The sequence below is a fragment of the Chiloscyllium punctatum genome, chromosome 4 (genome assembly GCF_047496795.1).
Source record: "Chiloscyllium punctatum isolate Juve2018m chromosome 4, sChiPun1.3, whole genome shotgun sequence".
NCBI classification, from domain to species: domain Eukaryota; kingdom Metazoa; phylum Chordata; class Chondrichthyes; order Orectolobiformes; family Hemiscylliidae; genus Chiloscyllium; species Chiloscyllium punctatum.
In genome coordinates this window covers 127928010-127938258 of record NC_092742.1, presented here as the reverse complement: position 1 = coordinate 127938258, position 10249 = coordinate 127928010, and the positions used below count along the sequence as shown (strand labels likewise).

The 10249-nt window shown below is 44.0% G+C and overlaps 1 non-coding gene across 1 annotated transcript; it reads left to right on the top strand.

Annotated features, from left to right (window-relative positions):
• The first annotated feature begins 6618 nt into the window (after positions 1-6618).
• Positions 6619-6690, top strand: trnah-gug (transfer RNA histidin (anticodon GUG)). The gene has a single exon. It is a non-coding gene; the product is annotated as a tRNA-His (tRNA).
• The last annotated feature ends 3559 nt before the right edge of the window (positions 6691-10249 follow it).

Below are 10249 nucleotides of genomic sequence, written 5' to 3'. Positions count from 1 at the left end.
ATAAACCTGTTGGAATATAACCTGGCGTCCTGTGACTTCTGACCTTGTCCCTGCGTTACCCGTGGCTAATTCATTAAACTTACTAAATTCACTCCCTGGACACGAGAGGCCAATCAACATAACCCTCAGACCGAACAGCAGTGCGAATTACTGAGCCAATGTTCCATCATCGTGAGCAAAACCTGTATTATTTTTAATGGCTTTATACCCTGGTAACTCAGCCTCAGCAAAGCAAATGAACCCAAATTCAATGTATTGAAACACCACTCTGCTTTACGTTCTGATTCGTGCTGTGGGAAATGTTTCTGCACTCATATTTGAATGCTTTTACACTGTTTCTTCCTCACCTTCCTGCTTCCAATAAACACTTCAATCCGGAACAAGTCTGTCAAATGCTTTTCATTCCAACACAGGAACAAGGTGTAGTTTGCAGAGGTCACGTGTTTGCACTTACACTAACACTCTGCCTCCCTGAGAGTTGCAATCCTTCCTCACCTGGATTCAGGCAGCACTGTCCATCCTGTGACATGTCCCATCGAGAATGGAAGGAGAAGTATGAATACCCGCACTTGGGAACGGGGCGACAGTTTTAAAATATTTACACTCTCCCCAGTGGAGAATTGAGTCCTGTGACAGGCGGGGACACTAGCCACTCTACTACCGAGGACAAGAGTGTCAAAGGAAGCCCTTCAACCAATTGTGGCCACATTTGTCAAAAACAACTGCCTAATGAACTGAATCTCATTTCACAATTATTATCTCACAGCCTAATATGTTTTGGCATCACAAGTTCACATCTGAATATTTGTTCAGGTATTAAGGGTTTCTGCCGCTCTGAACAATGCAGATAGCCGATTTCAAATTCCAACCACCCGCTGGCTTATATTGGTTTTCCGAACATCTTCTCAAACCATTCTGCTCTTCTCCTTAAAACTCTGGCCCCTGCTGATCGATCCATCCAACAATGGGAAACTCGTTCAGTCAACCCTGTCCATACCCTAACTCAATCATGTCTTGTCAACATCTCCTTTACACTGCGACAAACACTCCACTCTGTCCTGTCTTTCTTCCTAACTTCTTCCCATCAATATCCCGGTAAATATCTCCTGCAATTTTCTCAGTGTGATGACATCCCTGCTATAACGTGACTTGCAAAACTGCATAACAACACTCTTGCTTGAGCCGAATGAGCAATTGTTTTAAAATTTCTGGATTAGTATGAGGGCGATTCTGGCTAAGTAGAATTTATTACGCATTCCTAATTGCCCAGAAGGCAGTTGAGACACAACCATATTGCTATGAGTCTGAAGTCACATGCAGCCCAGACCAAGTAAGGATTGCAAATTCCATCCCGAAATGACAGCAATGAAGCTGATATTTTTTTCAACTATTGTCAATGGATATATATTACTCTTTAGATTCTTCATTGCAGATATTTATTGAATCCAAATTTGACGATTATGGTACGGTGGGCTTCAAGCCCGAGTACCCAGACTATTACCTCAGTCTCTGGATTATCAGTCCAATGAAATTATCACAAGACCAACACAGAAAGCTACAAAGCCGATCTTTAACAATAAAATGTCTTTTCACCAAAACTGCCCTGGGTCTTTTCCATGAGCCTGACGCTCCAATTGCCTCTGCCCTATGTGAGTAAATGCTGCCAACTGGGGGTTGATTTAACAACCTCGGTATCCAAATGGATCGATTTGTTTGAAGGTCCCGATGGTGGGATTGGGGCACGTTCACCCAACAACAGTCACCGCAGCAGCAGCACAGACAGAACAGTGGGAATGTGAAAGAGAGTGATAGATTGGGAATTGCCTCAGAGAAATGGGAGGACGGACGGAAAGAAGGTTTAATGATTGAGGGAAGGAGATAAATCTCTTTCAACGGGTGTGTTTGAATCCTGATATATGAAACGCAGAGATGTGAGGGAGCGGAATTTGAAGGTAAAACAATTAATTTCTTAGCATGTGTCACAGAAAAGAACAACGGAGAGAACACTAAGTGCCGTGATTTGGTTTCAAATCGAGGTTGCTGTGTTCACAATGCAAAACACCGACAACCACGATCACAGTAACCACAGAACAGGATGCTTGCAAGCAGCAATAAGTATACTAGCAGAGGAAATGTTCGGAAGAACAGCAAATGTACAATATCAGTACTCAACGAACAGTGACAAACATGTGGGAACTGAGAATGAGCTGAATCTTTCAGTTCGATGTCTTCAGAGGCTGTGGAGATCCCTTGAAAGAAAAGGTTGAAAAGTAAGATGGATAGATTTTGACAAGCATCAAAGATTCGGGGGACAGTACAGGATATTGTTGAAATGTATGCTTGAATAACATTTTAGCTTAACATCGGCGCAGCCGCCCAGATCCAACCGGAAATGGGGATGAGAATGAGTGCGCAGAGTTATTCTCTGTCTCCAGTGATGTAATAGGTGAGCGTGCGTCCTTCTATGATGGTATAGAGGCGCAAGAAATTCCTCGATTGACTGCGCTCCTTATCAAGGGAATGGTTGTCCCTGTTTATACTCTCATAGCGATCTACAGTACATCTTGCTAAGACAGCTGAGTGGCAAAACTGGAGCGTGTTGAGCACTTAACTTTGCAGTGTTTGGTTTCAAAGATGATTTTGCTATTTGGATCTGTGTTTCTGACACTGGCGGTGGTAGCTGCATTTGCTTGCATCAGCTCAGTGTCAGTTTCTTCCACACAGTCAACACTTCAACCTGAAAAAGTTGGTATTGGGGTGATATTTTATACTATTCGTCCTTGGCGATTGGAACACGGAAAGGGTGATGTTGACGGTTCGACGAATAAAACCTGGAATGCAAGCCTGACCTCAGGAACAGAGAACATTCCTTTAATTTCCTGCAATCCCATTCATTCATGTCCCTTATGCAGGGGATTGTACCATCTTCACCCAGTCCTGCCTACGAGACACTCCAGGACTAGAAAAAGCAAGAGCTGACCCTTAATTCAAGAATCCCCACCGTGTGGGGAAGCAGTCTAATCGGCCCTTCCAGTGCACACGGTACATCCGAAGCGCATCCCACCAGACCCCACGGTATTCCCTATCCCATAAGCCTGCATTTCCCATTGTTGATCACTGTAACTGGCACATCTTTGGTCAGAGGGAGAAATAAAAACGCAAACACACAGAGAATGTGCAGACTGCCCACAGACAGACACCCGAGGCTGGGATCGCACCCGGGTGCAGCCAGGCAGCAACGAACGAAGGGCAAAGAATAAATGTTGTCCTGACCAGTCATACTCACACCCTGTGGGTGAATGAGAAAGAATGAAAACACATTCACAACATGGACAACAGGATTCATATCTGTGTGGACACAATTTGAAAGGATCGTTCACCCTGTGTAGAAAAAAAGGAGGCCGATACCTCAGAGAAAGCAGGGCAATTTGGGAACTGCTGGAAGGGATTCAATTAACCACAGAAATGGAAACTCATTTAATCAGTTACACTGGGGAGAGACTGTTCACCAGTCCCCTGTGTGGGAAGGGATCACTGAGTATAACAACCTCCGGAGACTCCAGCAGGATTACATATCCCATCAGGTGTTCGATTATGCTGTCAATGCTGCTGTTAATCCCAACCAGCTATTTGTTCCATAGCGTCAATCATACAGTCATACAGCATGAAAACAGGTCCGTCAGTCTAACGAATCCATGCTGAATATACTGCCAAACTAATCTAGTCCCATCTGCCTCCTGCTGTGCCCGCTGAGTGGTTATAATGCCCTTGTAGTTTTATTACTGTGGTGTTAATCCAAAAACCCAGGTAATATTTTGAGGACAAAGGGTTCAGGTCCTGGCTTGACAGATGGTGGAGTTTGAATTCAATAAGCACCTGGAATTGAAGAGTCTCGTGATGACCTGAATCAGTTGTGAAGAAAATCCCATCTGATTCACTCATGCCAGTTCTGGAAGCAGCCTGCCATAGTCTTCTGCTTCGTCCCACTTGAGACTCCAGATGGATAATATCGTGGTTGACTCTTAAATGCCCTCTGGGAAATAACTGACGTGATATGCATGAATACATTTATTTTAAAAATCCCACTTTCCCATTCATGTTTGGAATCAATTGTCCATTAAATGTTGCAAACATACCCTCATCCATCACTTCCTCAGCAAGTTAATTGCACACGTAAAACACCTTACCTAAAAAACAATGCCTCATATGCCTTTTTATAAAAAAGAATCGCTCTTTTCATCTTAACCATATGCCCTCTCGTCTTGAACCCCTCCCTCCCCCACCCCTTGGAAAAGGCTGCTATCGTTAACTCTAACTTGCTTCTCAATAATTCATAACTTCTGTCAGGTCGCTGCTCAAACCTCTAACCTCGAATGAAAACAGTCTCACCTAAGAGAAAATGAGAACTGCAGATGAGAGATCAGAGTCGAGAGTGTTGTGCTGGGAAAGCACAGCAGGTCAGGCAGCATCTGAGGAGCAGGAGAATCGACGTTTCAGGGAAGAACCTGATGAACGACACTTGCGCGAAAAAAAATGATTCTCCTGCTCCTCTGGATTCTGTCTTACCTGATGTCGTTTTCCAGCACCCCGATCTCGAATCTGAAAAAAGTCTCAGCCTATCCAGCCTTTCATAAGAACTCAAACCTTCCATAGGCAACAAGCGTGTAAACCTTTTCTGAACATACTCCATCTGAATAATATCATTCCAACAACTGGGCGACCAGAACTGGACAGAATATTCCAGAAGAGGCCTCATCAATGTCCTGCAAAACTTCACCATAACGTCGCAACTACTATACACAAAGGACTGAGCAATGAAGGGAAGTTTGTTAAATGCCTTTGAACCATCTTGTCTGTAGGTAATGCAAATGACAAGGAATTATGTACCTGCATCCCGAGATTCCGTGTTCTACAACATACGCATAGCCATACTCTTTTTGTTGTACCAAAATGCAATACCTTCCATTTATCCAGATTGAACTCCATGTTACATTTTTCAATCCAACGACTCATTGGATGAAGATCCTTTTGAAACTTAGATCATCTTCCTCATTGTCTACAATTCTGACGTCGCCTGCAAACCTACGCAGCACACCTGCTGTAAGTTCCACTGTTTTCTCATATAGATCAATGATTCCTATTTACTTGTCGTGGCCGTGATTCAGCAGTGCACAGGTCATACAACAGTTCGTCATACAATTAACCATGAGGAAGAAAGCCGCATACTGCCAGGAGATATCAAACAATTGGAAATGAAAATGGTGAAAGCAATTCATTCCGGGGAACTGGGTGATAGTGAAGCAAAATTAAACTTCAAACCAGCTGCCCACGCTCCAGTTGTGTCACTCAGCTGTCTCAGCAAGATGCACTGTAGATTGCTGTTATTATTAACGGGAACAAATTTTCCATTCTGCCCCGCCTTTGACCAGAAGCACTCCCAACCTCAGAATTGCTTGCTCCTCTAAACCATCATAGAAATACCGTGCATTCTCCGGTTGTGTCACTTGAGCCATCGAGTATCTCTGCGACCTCATTTCCATCCCGATTTCAAGTTGGTTCTTCGGGACTGCATCACTCAGTTCCTCTGATTCTGGGGCTGGGAACTGGGAGTAGGTGGCAGCAGTGGTTACTGACTTGTGTGGGGAAACTTGTGAAGTAACCGATGTTAAACTGCATTGCTATTGAAGTATACATTTCAATGAAAGCTTGGTAAAACAATGACTGCAGATGCTGGAAACCAGATTCTGGATTCGTGGTGCTGGAAGAGCACAGCAGTTCAGGCAGCATCCGAGGAGCAGTAAAATCGACGTTTCGGGCAAAAGCTCTTCATCAGGAATAAAGGCAGAGATCATGAAGGGTGGAGAGATAAGTGAGAGGAGTGGGGGGTGGGGAGAAAGTAGCGTGGAGTACAATAGTTGAGTGGGGGAGGGGATGAAGGTGATAGGTCGGGGGGGGGAGGGCGGAGTGGATAGGTGGAAAAGAAGATAGGCAGATAGGACAAGTCAGGACACGTCATGGGGACAGTGCTGAGTTGGAAGTTTGGAAATGGGGTGAGGTGCGGCAAGGGGAAATGAGGAAACTGTTGAAGTCCACATTGATGCCCTGGGGTTGAAGTGTTCCGAGGTGGAAGAGGAGGCATTCTTCCTCCAGGCGTCTGGTGGTGAGGGAGTGGCGATGAACGAGACCCAGGACCTCCATGTCGTCGGCCGAGTGGGAGGGAGAGTTGAAATTTTGGGCCACAGGGTGGTGTGGTTTTTTTGGTGCGGTTGTCCCAGAGATGTTCCCTAAAGCGCTCTGCGAGGAGGCGCCCAGTCTCCCCAATGTACAGGAGACTGCGCCGGGAGCAACGGATGCAATAAATGTTATTGGTGGATGTGCAGGTAACAAAAGCTGCACTCTCCCCAGAGTCTTTGATGTTTTGGAGAAATGTATTTACCACATTAATAATGGAATCACCACGGCCTCTGTGGGCACCAATGTAAAACGGTAAGCCCATTCTGAGTTCCCACATATTTGCCACTGTTCGCTAAGCACTGATATTGTGCATTTGGTGCTCTGCCTAACATTTCTTATGATACTGTACTTATAGTGCGTGCTAAGGGCGTTTGTCTGTGGGGTGCCGTGATCGTATAGTGGTTAGTACTCTGTGTTGTGGCCGCAGTAACCTCGGTTCGAATCCGAGTCACGGCAGCAATCGCTCTATGTGTCCCAGTCTTTTGTGAAACACAAAGGAATCAGTTGTTTTAACGTTTTGATTTTCTCCAAGGTGATGTTAATTTCCTTCAAGCTCTGCTCGCTCACATCTCTGTGTTTCATATGTCAGAATTCAAATACCCGTTCTCAGAGTTTTCTTCCCTCTTATGATCACTAACCGAACTTTCCATCCCATACCCCCATTTCATTAATTTGGAGATGCCGGTGTTGGACTATGGTGTACAAAGTTAAAAATCACCCAACACCAGGTTCTGATCTTACAGGTTTAATTGAAGCACTGGCTTTCGGAGCGCTGCTCTTTCATCATGCGTTTGTGGAGTCATTTCCTATTTCACTAAGGCATTGTAGAGTCTAATACAGACTCTAACATTGATGCCGATCAGTCTGTGTGGCTGGGGTCACTGTTGCTGGGTGAACGTGCCCCAACCCCACCATCGGGACCTGCAGACCATTTGATCCATTTGGTTACCACTGTTGTGAGATCAATACTCATGTAGCAGCTTCTACTGATATGGACCAGATATTATTGGGGGGGGTTCGAGCTCAGGAAAATGGCACAGAGCAGTAACGGGGAAAATCGACTTCATTGGATATGATCAGTTTCACTCCTTTTCTGCAATGGCCGAGCGCTATTACCACTGAACACTGGACTGTTTATTCAGACACCATGGACTCGGGTTTGACTCAGACCATGCTGGGAGGTAGAATTGGGATTCAATAAATATCTGGAATTACGAATCTAAAAACTCCTATATATCCATGTTCAATTGTTGAAAAGAAATCTCACGTCATTTAAGGAATCAAACTGCCATTCCTACCTGCTCGGGCCTCCATGTGACTCCAGACTCACTACAATATGGTTGAGTCTCAACAAACCGCTGCGCAATTAGGGATGGCAATAAATACTGCCGAACCAGCGACGCCCTCAGACTGTAATGGAATAGAAAATAAAAGTTCATTTGGCCCTAGCTAGATTACTGTGTGCAGTTCTGCAATTCAGAGTACTGCATGGATGTGATCACACTGGGAACGCTGCAGTAGAGATTCACTGGGATATTGTCTGGGCTGAAGAGTTTCAGTTGTGAGGAATTGACTGGGGTTGTTTGTCGCCGAGCAGAGGAGATTGGAGAAGACATGACTGAGATGTACAAAATAATGAGGGATATGGATAGGATAGACTGAAAGAAGCGTTTTTTTATTGATGGAGAGTTCGAACACTGGGGCCAAGAGACTTCGGGTAAAGGCAGAAAGTTTTGAGTGGAGTTGCGGTAAGGGTCAGAGAGGCGGAAATCGTCCTAACCTTTAAAAAAATTGAGATGTGAATTTGTGATGCCAAAATAAATAAGGCTATGGGCTAAACGTTGGAAATATTGATTCAGGTCGTAAAGCAGTTGTGTTGGACAAGTGTGGCCACAACAGGCTGAAGGGCCACCTTCGATGTTGTTGTCCTCACAGGGCACAACTCTCCGCTGGGGGCATCGTAAAGGTTTTAAACGTGTCGCTTTGTTCGCAACTGAAAATTATTAATGCTTGGCCTTCCATTCTCGATTGGATATGTCATAGATAGGACAGTGCTGTCTGAATCAGCGTGGAGACGGACTGCAGCTCCTGCGGGGAGAGAGTGTCAGTGACAGTGAAAACACGTAACTTCAGCAAACTGCACATTGTGTTTTCGTTGCAATGAAATCCATTTTATACAGTTGTTCCTGACTGATGTGTTTATTAAAAGCAGGAATCTGAGGAAGAAAACAGAGTAAACCCATTCAGATCTGAGTGCAGAAACATTTCCAGCAGCACTAATGAGGATGTACAGCGGAGAACCGCGTTTGGATGCATTGAATTCAGGTTGGTGGGCGCAACTTGCTTTCACTAGGTGGAGTTACCAGTGTGTACAGCCATTACACATGATTCAAATAGTGTTCAATGTGATGGTACATTTGCTCAGTGGTTCTCACTGCTGTTAATTCTGTAGGTTAGGTGGATTGGCCATGTTAAATTTCACTGATGTGTCCAGGGAGTGAACTCAGTAAGTTAAGTGAATTAGCCATAGGTAATGCAGTGATAAGGTCAGCAGTCACACGTTGCCAGGTGTTATTCCAACAGGTTTATTTGAAATCACAAGCCAGAGGCCTGCGGGGATAGAGAAGGGAGCTCGGTCTGGTTGAGATGCTGTTCAGAGTGTCCCAACAGACTCGATTGACTGAACTGTACTTTCTGCATAGTAGGGAATCTGTGATTCTATCAGAGAGGACACTGTCAGCGTTTACTGGGCTGCTAAGGCATTAGAGACGATGCTGATGGCGTTTAGTGGGGATGGAATTTTATTTATTTGTGTTTTGGAAAATTTGACACTGAACCAAGCAAAACTGAAAGGAAGTTTTCCAGAGTATTTGAGGTTTAAAGAGAGTAAATAGTTGGTAAATTCACTCTTTCAAGTTCGTATATTTCTGAACGTCAGGTTTTCAAAACCATCAATGTAGGACACAGAAATGATGGGAGCATCATTTCTGTCACTCAGAGAATCCACTTCCAAAATATTTGGAAAGGCACATTTAGAGCCACACAAGCATTGAGTTTCACCAGGAGAGAGACAGCCTGTGTCAGGTAAAAGTGTAAAAGTGGGGTGTAGGGGGTAGAAAGTTCGAGGAAACAATGTCTAATTTGGATGACTTTAGATGTAAAGAAATATCGGAAACGTATGCAGCTGAATAAGATTCAGCAAAAAAAAGCTCAGAGTTTTGAAAGGTTTCTATTAATATTACACATGAAGCATTATAAATGGAACAGAGCAGATTTTGTATATATTCAAGGAAAGCTATTCCATAATGAATAGGAAGTGATTTTCTGCTTTAATCCAATAGGTTAAAGATGGGAGGACAATCGCCATGATGTTGGGTTCATTTGAAACCCAATGAAATCTACCAAAGTAACTGAGACTCAAAACTGGTATCTTGTTTTGTAGTTTAACCTTCTGTTGTTCTCATCAGTATTTTCTTTAAGCTGAAATAAATTCGGAGCAAAATTGAATGCAACATTAAACGTTCCAATCACATAAATCAAATTCACTTCCGATCATTGCAATGAACAGAGTGAAGTTGCAGCAAAATTAATAAAATGAAACCAACAACACTGCATTTCCCGGAATTTTATCCACTTCAGGTTCAGCCATAGGAGAAAGCCCATCGAGCTAAAATATCACCTCCACTTCTCTCTCTGCATATACTTCTTCACGTGATAGAGAAACTGTCTGAAGAAATTATGCGTCAAGACTAAATGTGCGTGTGAATGTGACGGGAATTTCATGTTTGCTGGTTCATTCTGAGACAGTTCCGACTCGGAATAAATCAAGGATAAGGTATTCCTTCCAAGGACGAGGTCAATTCCTTGGATTTTGCTGGTATTATTATTCCGCTGAAAGCAGAAACATAATGGTGTGGATTCGATTCCGCTCAGGGAATTTCTTATCCCCTCGGTGCCCCGTATGTAATCTTGATGTGGTCACATGTGAGCCCCTTTGCAATGGGCTGAAGTGGCC